The sequence below is a fragment of the Dipodomys spectabilis genome, unplaced genomic scaffold (assembly GCF_019054845.1).
Source record: "Dipodomys spectabilis isolate Male_0828 unplaced genomic scaffold, ASM1905484v1 ptg000095l, whole genome shotgun sequence".
Classification (NCBI taxonomy): domain Eukaryota; kingdom Metazoa; phylum Chordata; class Mammalia; order Rodentia; family Heteromyidae; genus Dipodomys; species Dipodomys spectabilis.
Window position 1 is genome coordinate 1518749 of NW_024870772.1, and position 10058 is coordinate 1528806.

A 10058-nucleotide genomic window follows, 5' to 3' on the forward strand; every position below is an offset into this window, starting at 1 on the left:
CTCCCATTTCCCTACCACCCCCAACAAAGTTGTAAAGTTCATTTTCAACATAATGTCTTATACATCTCATTGTTGCAATGGGTCCACCTGTATCCCTATTTAAATGATTTGTTTTTTCCCTTCCCCTCCACAAATTATATCAACATCAAATGCAGTGAAAGCAGGGGTTATACTGTGGGGGAGGGACATACAAAGCAATAAAAAAATCATCTTATAAATGTGTTAGAAACAACAGCAAGAACGAAAAACCTTTGGAGTCATTATCTTGTGTTTCATTTCACCTAACATCAACTTATCTGACCATTTCTGCTTGTCTCGGGCATATACTAGTTATTGCAAATAAGGGAAACCATGGGACCTATGTTTCTTTGGGCCTGGCTTACTTCACTTAATATAATTTTTTCCGAGTCGTTCCATTCCTAACAAATGGGGCAATGCCATTCTTTCTGACTTCTCTGAAGAGGGAAGAAGGATGGCCAATAAACACATGAAGAAATGCTCAACCTCGCTAACCATAAAAGAAAGGCAAATCAAAGCAACATTGAGATACCACCTCACCCCAGTTAGAATGGCTATAATCAAGAACTCTAATAACAACAGATGCTGGAGGGGATGTGGACAGAAGGAAATTCTACTGCATTGTTGGTGGGAGTGTAAACTTGTTCAACCATTTTGGAAAGTAGTTTGGAGGTTCCTCAAAAGACTCCACATCGAGCTCCCCTATGGCCCAGCAATCCCACTTTTGGGCATTTACCCAAATGATCACAAACAAGACCATACTAAAGCTACCAGCACAACTATGTTTATTGCAACATTATTTACCATACCTAAGATATGGAACCAACCCAGATGCCCATCAATTGATGAATGTCCCTGAGCTTCTTTTGCTCAAGGCTAACACTCTACCACTCTAAGCCACAGAGACACTTTTGGCTTTTTCTGTGTATATGGTACTGAGGAATCAATCCCAGGGCTTCATGCATGCTAGGCAAGCACTCTACCACTGAGCCACCTTCCCAGCCCTGTTCTCTAGCTTTTAATTGTCCACAGAGAGAATCTTCTCACCCATATCTAAATCAAATTATATCCAAGTGAGAGGATAGAGGAAGAAAGTCCAAATAATGGGCTCAATAAAATAATGGCAAGATTGGTTAGTGAAATAAAGGAACCGATATTTTTAAATATTCCAAGAGGATCTGAACAAACATCTGAATTAATTAAAAAGGCAATACAGGATTTGAGAGAGGAATTAAGAGAAGGAAATACTGAAAACAAATCAAATAAAAATCTGGGAAATAAAAAGCTCATTAGCTCATATTAAAACAACATCAACAAAAAAACCTCAGTGGAAAGTCTGGTAATAAAGGTAATAAGATAGAGGGAGTTGAAAACAGGATATCAGAGGTTGAAGATGAAACAGAGGAATTAGATCAAACAAAGACACTGAAAAACAATTAGAACATAAGACTTCTCATATCCCCTCAAAAGACCAAGTATATGATTAATGGGGATGAATGAAAAAATAATTTAAAAAATTAAGGCATTGAAAACCTATCCAATAAAATAATGGCAGAAAACTTTCTCACCCTTGAGAGACTGGGATCCATGTAATACAGGCTTACAGAACTCCAAAGAGGCAAGACAAGAGAAGAAATACGCCAATATACGCTATAGTAAAAACACTAGGTATATAGAATAAGGAATATTAATAGGCACTAAATACAAGAAGGGGATGGAAACACATAATTCAAACCCTGAATTGATGGAGAAATAAAAACCTTCCATGATAAACAAAAGCCAAAGGAATTCATGACTACTACACAAGATACATAAAGAATGCTACTCACAGTAGAAGAACTAAAATTATCCAGAAAAGACAAAAAAGTTCACTACATATTAATAAGAGGAATGATACCATTAAAAGGAAATTATAGTTGTTTATAAGTTGTTTATATATACACACACATATATATTTATGTATTATATGTTTAAGTATATGTGTATTTGTATACATATACACATATTTGTATATATACATAGATATACAGAGATATAGATATAAAGATATAGATAGACAAATAAAGATATACAAAGATATATACAAAATTCATTAATTGAACACTTCTGGACTTACTACTATGAATGGGCCTAAACATAACAATTGTATGAGATTTTAATAGCCCACCGTCACAAATAGATAGGTCATTCAAATAAATCAACAAAGAAATTTTAGGATTAAATAGTACCATTGAAAAAAGAAATTAACAAGTATTTATAGAGTATTTTTCCTTTAGGAGCATGATACATATTCTTCTGAACAGTCTCTGGAACTTTTTTCTAAAATAGAAATATCCTTTTGGGTGCTCACTTCAGCAGCACATATACTAAAATTGGAACGATACAGAGAAGATTAGCATGGCCCCTGCACAAGGATGACACCCAAATTCATGAAACATTCCATATTTTTAAGCAAGAAGAGCCTGGAATGATATATGCCATGCCCTAAAGACAAACAACTATCAACCAAGAATACTGTACCCAGCTCAACTCTCCTGCATAACCAAGGGTCAAATAAAAACCTTCCATAGCAAAGAAAAACTGAAACAATATATCTCCACCAAACCAGCCCTACAAAAGATATTTAAAAATGTCCTACATATAGAAAACCAACAAGACCACAATAAAGGCCAAGAAAACACACCCAAACTGAGAATCCAAGAACCATAGGAAGAACCCAGTAGCTGCAGCCTCCAAGAAGGTGGATTAAATGGCAGGAACTCCCAAATACCTCTCAGTCCTATCTCTCAACATTAATGGACTTAACTCTCCAATTAAGTGACATAGACTGTCTAGTTGGGTTAGAAAGCAAGATCGTTCTATCTGCTGCCTTCAGGAGTCACACCTTGCCCATAAAAACGAACACATTTTGAAAGTGAAAGGCTGGAAAAAAAATTACCAAGCAAACAGCCCTCATAAACAGGCAGGAGTTGCAATCCTAATCAGATAAAATAGACTTCAAATTAAAATTAGTGAGAAGAGATAAAGAAGGTTGCTACACACTAATTAAGGGATCTCTCCTTCAGGAGGATATTACAATTGTAAATCTCTATTCGCCAAACAACGGAGCACCCAAATTTATCCAAGAAACATTACTTTCTCTCAGATCTCATACAGATCCAAAGACATTAATTGTTGGGGACTTAAACACACCACTATCCCCACTAGATAGATCAACTTGGCAAACACTCAACAGAGAAGCTGCAGACCTAAACAACTCCATAGGTCAATTAGATTTAACAGACATTTACCGAATATTTCACCCAGCAGCATCAGAATACACTTTTTTCTGAGCAGCACAAGGAACATTTTCCAAAATAGACCACATTTTAGGTCACAAAGCAAACTTGTCCAAATTCAGAAACATTGAAGTTATACCTTGCATTCTCTCAAACCACAAGGGAATAAAATTAGAACTCAACACCAAAAGCCACCAAAGAAAGTCCTGTAACACATGGAGGCTGAGCAACACACTGTTGAATCACCAGTGGGTCATGGAAGAGATTAGAAATGAAATTCAAAGGTTCATGATATTCAACAAAAATGAACACACAAATTACCAGCTCCTCTGGGACACAGCTAAGGCAGTACTCAGAGGCAAGTTTATAGCTCTGAGTTCCTACATCAACAAATTGGAGAGATCTGAAGCCAACAATTTGATGAGACATCTGAACCTCCTTGAAAAAGAGCAGCAAGATAAACCTCAATCCAGTAGATGGAAATAAATAATTAAAATTAAATCAGAATTAAATGAATTAGAATCCAAAAAAAAAAAAACCATAGAAAGAATCAACAAAACAAAGAGTTGGTTCTTCGAAAAAATTAACAAAATTGACAGACCCTTAACAAATCTTCTCAGAAAAAGAGAACACACCCAAATAAATAAACTCAGAGATGAGAATGGAAATATCACCAAAGAAACAACCAAGATTCAGTACATTATAAGGGAATACTTTTCAAACCTTTATGCTAATAAGTTTGAGAACTTGGCAGAAATGGACCTTTTCCTAGCAAATATCGACATGCTGAAACTAAACCAAGATGAATTAAACCATCTTAACCGGCCCATATCAAGCATTGAAATAGAAACAGCAATAAAAGACTTCCCATCCAAGAAAAGCCCAGAACCAGATGGATTTACAGTGGAATTCTACAAGGCCTTCAAGGCAGAGCTCACACCAATACTCCTCCAACTCTTCACTCTTCAATGAAATTGAAAGAGAAAGTTCACTACCAAACTCTTTTGATGACGCCATCTTAACCCTCATCCCAAAACCAGGCAGGGACTCATCAAAGAAAGAGAACTATAGACCCATTTCTTTGATGAACATCGATGAAAAACTTCTCAACAAAATTTTGGCCAGTCGACTTCAACAATTCATCCAAAAAATCATACACCACGATCAAACAGGATTCATTTCAGGGATGCAAAGCTGGTTCAATATATGCAAATCAATTAATATTCATCACATCAACAGGAGCAAGGATAAGAACCAAATGGTTATCTCAATAGATGCAGAAAAAGTATTTGAAAAGATCGAACACCCTTTATGATGAAGGTTCTGGAAAAATTAGGAATCCATGGAACATTCCTCAATACAATAAAGGCTGTATATGACAAACCTACAGCCAGCATTATACTCAATGGTGAAAAACTAAAGCCATTTCCTCTTAACTCAGGAATGAGACAGGATGTCCACTCTCTCCAGTTCTCTTCAATCTAGTATTAGAATGCCTAGCTACAGCAATAAGACAAGATGCAAACATAAAGGGGATCCAAATAGGGAAAGAAGAAGTAAAACTCTCCCTCTTTGCAGATGACAAGATCTTGTATTTAAAGAATCCCATGGACTCCACTCCAAAATTACTCAAGCTGATTCAAAACTTTGGCAAAGTAGCAGGTTATAAAATTAATCCTCAAAAATTAATGACTTTACTGTATGACAATGAGAAAATTGTGGCTAAAATTAGGAAAGCAACTCCATTCACAATAGCCCCACAAAAAATAAAGAACCTAGGAATTAACTTAACCAAAGAAGTGAAGGACCAAATAAAATAGACTGTGAGGTCCAGGAAGATGGCGGAGGAGAAGCTGGAGGCTAAACAAGCTCAAGCATAGAAAGCAGTTTTAGAGTTTAAGTGAACAGTCCTAAGCCAGAGAATCACACCAAGTGTGCCATCCCAGGACAGAGAGTTAGGCCAGAGAGGGAAAATCCAGGCAAGGAGACAGATCTGAGCACTTGCCAGCAGCCACCACTGCGGCGGCAGCGGTGGCTGCAGCAGCCTTAGCCACCATACCTGCAAAACAGAGAGTCAGGGACGAAGGAGCCAGATGCAGCGGGCGAGCAGATTCTACTCAACACCAGCAAGAACCGACAAGGAGCGGACATCTTCATCCTGCAGTTCACAGACCAGAGACGACCCAGGAACCAAAACTCGGCATGAGTAGAAGCCTAACGTCCTCACTCCTTCTCAGGGAGCAGAGGAGGGAAGGCTACCCTTCCCCCTCCCCCCCCCCCCCCCCCCCAGCCCCCAGTACCGGAGATCTCCATCTTGGATACTGACAAAGCTCAGCGGAGCTGCTAGCTCCAACTCAGGCCTTGGAAGAAAACTAGAGTCATTTAGCAGGTCACAAGGTCACAAGAACCTAACCTAACCTAACCTGCCAGACTCAGCTCCACCCAGGAAAAGTCACCAGCTCGGGCACCAGCCCCAGAAGTGGCTTTCTTCACTGGGTAATCAGAGCCAGAGGCTGCCCCTCCCTCTAGCAGCCTCGACAATCAATTGAAATTCAGTAAACATAAACCCTGAGAGTGGCTCCTGGTGGGCTCTGTGAGTTTCCCACAAACTAGCCCCCTGGGAAAAGCTACTGTTTGCTGAAAGGCCTCAACTCTACCCAGAACCTAGCCTCATCACAGCATCTCCAAAGTTGAGGAAAAAGCCATCTCCCTCTTTTGTGATACTCAAAGCAGATCTCTCTCCCATTGAACTAACCTGGGAGGAGGATCACAAAATCCTGGGTAAAGCGAGCATTTTTCTGCCTGTTCAAACTGACTTAAGAAACCAACCAAGCCACAGGAAAATCAAACACCACAAGCAGACCAGAGACTCCAACAAGAGGCTGGTTATGGATACAAGGGAGATACAGGATTTTCCCAACCCTCCCAAAAAATCAAAGAAGTGAAGGACCTCTATGATGAAAACTTTAAAAACCTGAAAAAGGAAATCAAAACAGAACTTAGAAAGAGACAAAAACTCCCATGTTCCTGGATTGGAAGGATCAACATCATGAAAGTGGCAATACTTCCCAAGGCTATCTACAAATTCAATGTGATACCTATCAATATTCCAACCTCATTCTTCAAGGAAATAGAAGAGGCAATCCAAAAATTCATATAGAACAATAAAAGACCCCGAATAACAAAAACAAACCTTAACAGAAAGAACAGTGCTGGAGGAACATCAATACCAAATTTCAAACTCTACTACAAAGCCATAGTAATCAAAACAGCTTGGTACTGGCACAAGAACAGACCTCAGGACCAATGGAATAGAATTGAAAACCCAGAAATGAACCTACAGACCTATAGCCATCTAATCTTCGATAAGGGAGCTAAAAAAATAGAATGGAAGAAAGACAGCCTCTTCAGTAAATGGTGCTGTCAAAATTGGTTAACTACCTGTAGAAAACTAAAGCTAGATCCTTATATATCACTCTGCACTAGAATCAACTCCAAATGGATCAAAGACCTTGGAGTTCAAACACACACTCTGAAAACATTACAGGATGGAATAGGAGAAACCCTAGGTCTCTTTGGCACAGGCCCAAATTTTCTTAATAGAGACCCAGAAACACAACAAATTAAAGAAAGGTTGGACAAACAGGATTGCATGAAATTGCAGAGCTTCTGCATGGCAAAGGACATAGGTAGCAAGATCAATAGAAACCCCACGAATTAGGAGAAGATCTTCACTAGCCATACCATGGACAAGGGTTTCATATCTAAAATATACCTGGAACTCAAAAAATTAAATCCCCCAACAACAAATATTCAAAGAAACAACTGCCCAATAAATAAGTGGGCTAAAGACTTAAAGAGAAACTTCTCTGAAGAGGAAAGAAGGATGGCCAATAGACACATGAAGAAATACTCAACCACCTTAGCCATAAAAGAAATGCAAATCAAAACAACATTGAGATCGCACCTCACCCCAGTTAAAATGGCTATAATCAAGAACTCTAATAACAACAGATGCTGGAGGGGATGTGGACAAAAGGGAACCTTACTGCATTGTTGGTGGGAATGTAAACTGGTTCAACCACTTTGGAAAGCAGTATGGAAGTTCGTCAAAAGACTCCACATAGAGCTCCCCTATGACTCAGCAATCCCACTTTTGGGCATTTACCCAAATGTTCACAAACAAGACCATACTAAAGCTACCAGCACGACTATGTTTATTGCAGCATTATTTACCATAGCTAAGATATGGAACCAACCCAGATGCCCCTCAGTAGATGAATGGATCAAGAAAATGTGGTATATATACACAATGGAATTCTATGCCTCTCCAGAAAGAATATTGCCCCATTTGTTAGGAAATGGAAAGACTTGGAAAAAATTGTATTAAGCGAAGTAAGACAGGCCCAAAGAAACATAGGCCCCATGGTTTCCCTTATTTGCAAAAACTAGTATATGTCTGAGACAAGCAGAAATGGTCAGATAAGTTGATGTTAGGCGAAATGAACCTCAAGATAAGTATTCAAATCTTTTTTTCTTTCATGTGATTGTTTCTAACATATTTATGATTTCTTTGTTGCTTTGTATGTCCCTCCCCCACAATATAACTGTATTTGCTGTTGGTATAATTTGTGGAGGGGAAGGGAAAAAACAAATCATTTAAATAGGGATACAGGTGGACCCATTGCAACAACGAGATGTACAAGTCATTACGTTGAAAAATGAACTTTACAACTTTGGTGGTGGGGGAGGTGGGGAGCAGAGCAGGGGGAGATGGGAATGGATGGGAACAGGAAACAAAGGAGGAGGCAACAATGCTTGATAAGAAATGTACTCATTATCTTGCCCATGTAATTGTAACTCCTCTGTACAGTATTTTCACAATTAAAAAATCATTAAAAGAAAAAAAAAAGAAAGATCCTTTTGGATTCTGGTGAACTATGCTAGAGGTTAATATCTGATGATAATGGTTCAAAGCTATCCCAGGCAGGAAAGTCTCCTTGACACTCTTTTCTTTACCTAGTCATCAAAAAAAAAAAAAAAAAAAAAAAGTCATAAATGGAGCTGTAGAGCAAGTGGTAGAGCATTAGCCTTGAGTAAAATAGCTCAGGGACAATGCACAGGCCACGAGTTTAAGTAAGTAAGGAAGGAAGGAAGGAAGGAAGGAAGGAAGGAAGGAAGGAAGGAAGGAAGGAAGGGAGGAAGGGAGGGAGGGAGGGAGGGAGGGAGGGAGGGAGGGAAGGAGGGAGGCCGGGAGGGAGGGAGGGAGGGAAAAAAGAAATATCCAAGGGTAAACAGCAAGTCTGAGCAAATACAAGAACATTATCAGTCTTTGTCTTCTATCTGACTACCAGGGAGCCAAACTAGAGTTCAATAGCAAAAGATTCTACAGAAAATATTCAAGCCTTTTGGCTCTCTGCCCAGCCCCATGGCAGTCAGCAAGAATAAACACCTTACAAAAGGTGGCACAAAAGGAGCCAAGCAGAAAGTGGTTGATCCATTTTCTAAGACAGATTGGTATGCTATGAAAAGCACTGCCCCTGTCCAATATAAGAAATATTGGGAAAACACTAGTCACAAGCACTCAAGCAATCAAAACGACATCTGATGGGCAGCGTCAGGGTCAATATTTGAAGTGAGCCTCACTATCTGCAGAGTAATGAAGTCACACTTAGAAAATTCAAGCTCATTACTAAGGATGTTCAGGGAAAGAATTGCCTGACCAACTTCCATGGCCTGGATCTCATCCGAGACAAAACATGCTCCATGGTCAAAAGTAGAAGACCAAGGGGAGGGAAGGGATCGTAGGAGAAAATAAAAGGAGTGGGTAACAATGTCTCACAAGAAATATTAACTCACTATCTTACTGATGTAACTGTAACTTCTCTGTACAGCATCTTTACAAGAAAATAAAATTAAAAAGGAAAAGAAAACAAGCCAAAACTAAAATATTTTTTTAAATGGCAGACCACAATGGAAGCTCCTGCTTTTGTCAAGACTGAAGATGGTTATTTGCTTCATCTGGTCTGTGTTGATTTTACTTTAAAATAATGCAACAATCAAATCTGCAAGACCTCCTAGGCTTAGCATCAGCAGGCCTGCAAAATCTGGACGAAGATGATAGAAATTATGACCAGAGAAGTGCAGACAAATGACTAGAAAGAAGTAGTTAATTAACTGATTCCAGACAACATTGGGAAAGACATAGAAATGGCTTGCCATTCTATTTATCCACCTCATGATGTCTTCATTAGAAGAGTAAAAATGCTGAAGAATCCCAAGTTCAAATTGGGAAAATTCATGGAGCTTCATGGTGAAGGTAGTAGTCCTGGAGACTAGACTGAGTGCTTAAGTCGAGCAAGCTGATAAATATGAACTACCAGTCCAAGAATCCATTTATAATTCAGAGTTTTAATAGTGACAAATACAAGGCTTATTTGTAAAAAAAAAAAAAATATTGAAGATATGAAGACTGAATGAACAACACATTGTAAACAACATGGGGGTCACTTCAAAGGAAAGAGAGACATGGAGAGGTTCCTAGACACTAATGAATGAAAATACACCCTACTAGATCCTCTCAAACAAGAACCTCTTGGACAAGAAACAAAAGAATGTCAATGGAAATTCTATTAAGTGTGAAGTGTTCTAATCCTTTATAGAACTATTGCAATCAGAGGTCATGTAGAAAGCATGAAGTTCATGAGTGACAAGAATCTGGTACAAGATATGCCCTGAGCCATTCAGACCAATCCAAATCCT

The 10058-nt window shown here is 38.8% G+C and overlaps 1 non-coding gene and 1 pseudogene across 1 annotated transcript; both read left to right on the plus strand.

Moving 5' to 3' along the window:
- Positions 1–2360: 2360 nt before the first annotated feature.
- Positions 2361–2467, plus strand: LOC122112930. Its single transcript, XR_006148307.1, has one exon. It is a non-coding gene; the product is annotated as a U6 spliceosomal RNA (small nuclear RNA).
- Positions 2468–8724: 6257 nt separating this feature from the next.
- LOC122112598 lies at positions 8725–9711 on the plus strand (annotated as a pseudogene).
- The last annotated feature ends 347 nt before the right edge of the window (positions 9712–10058 follow it).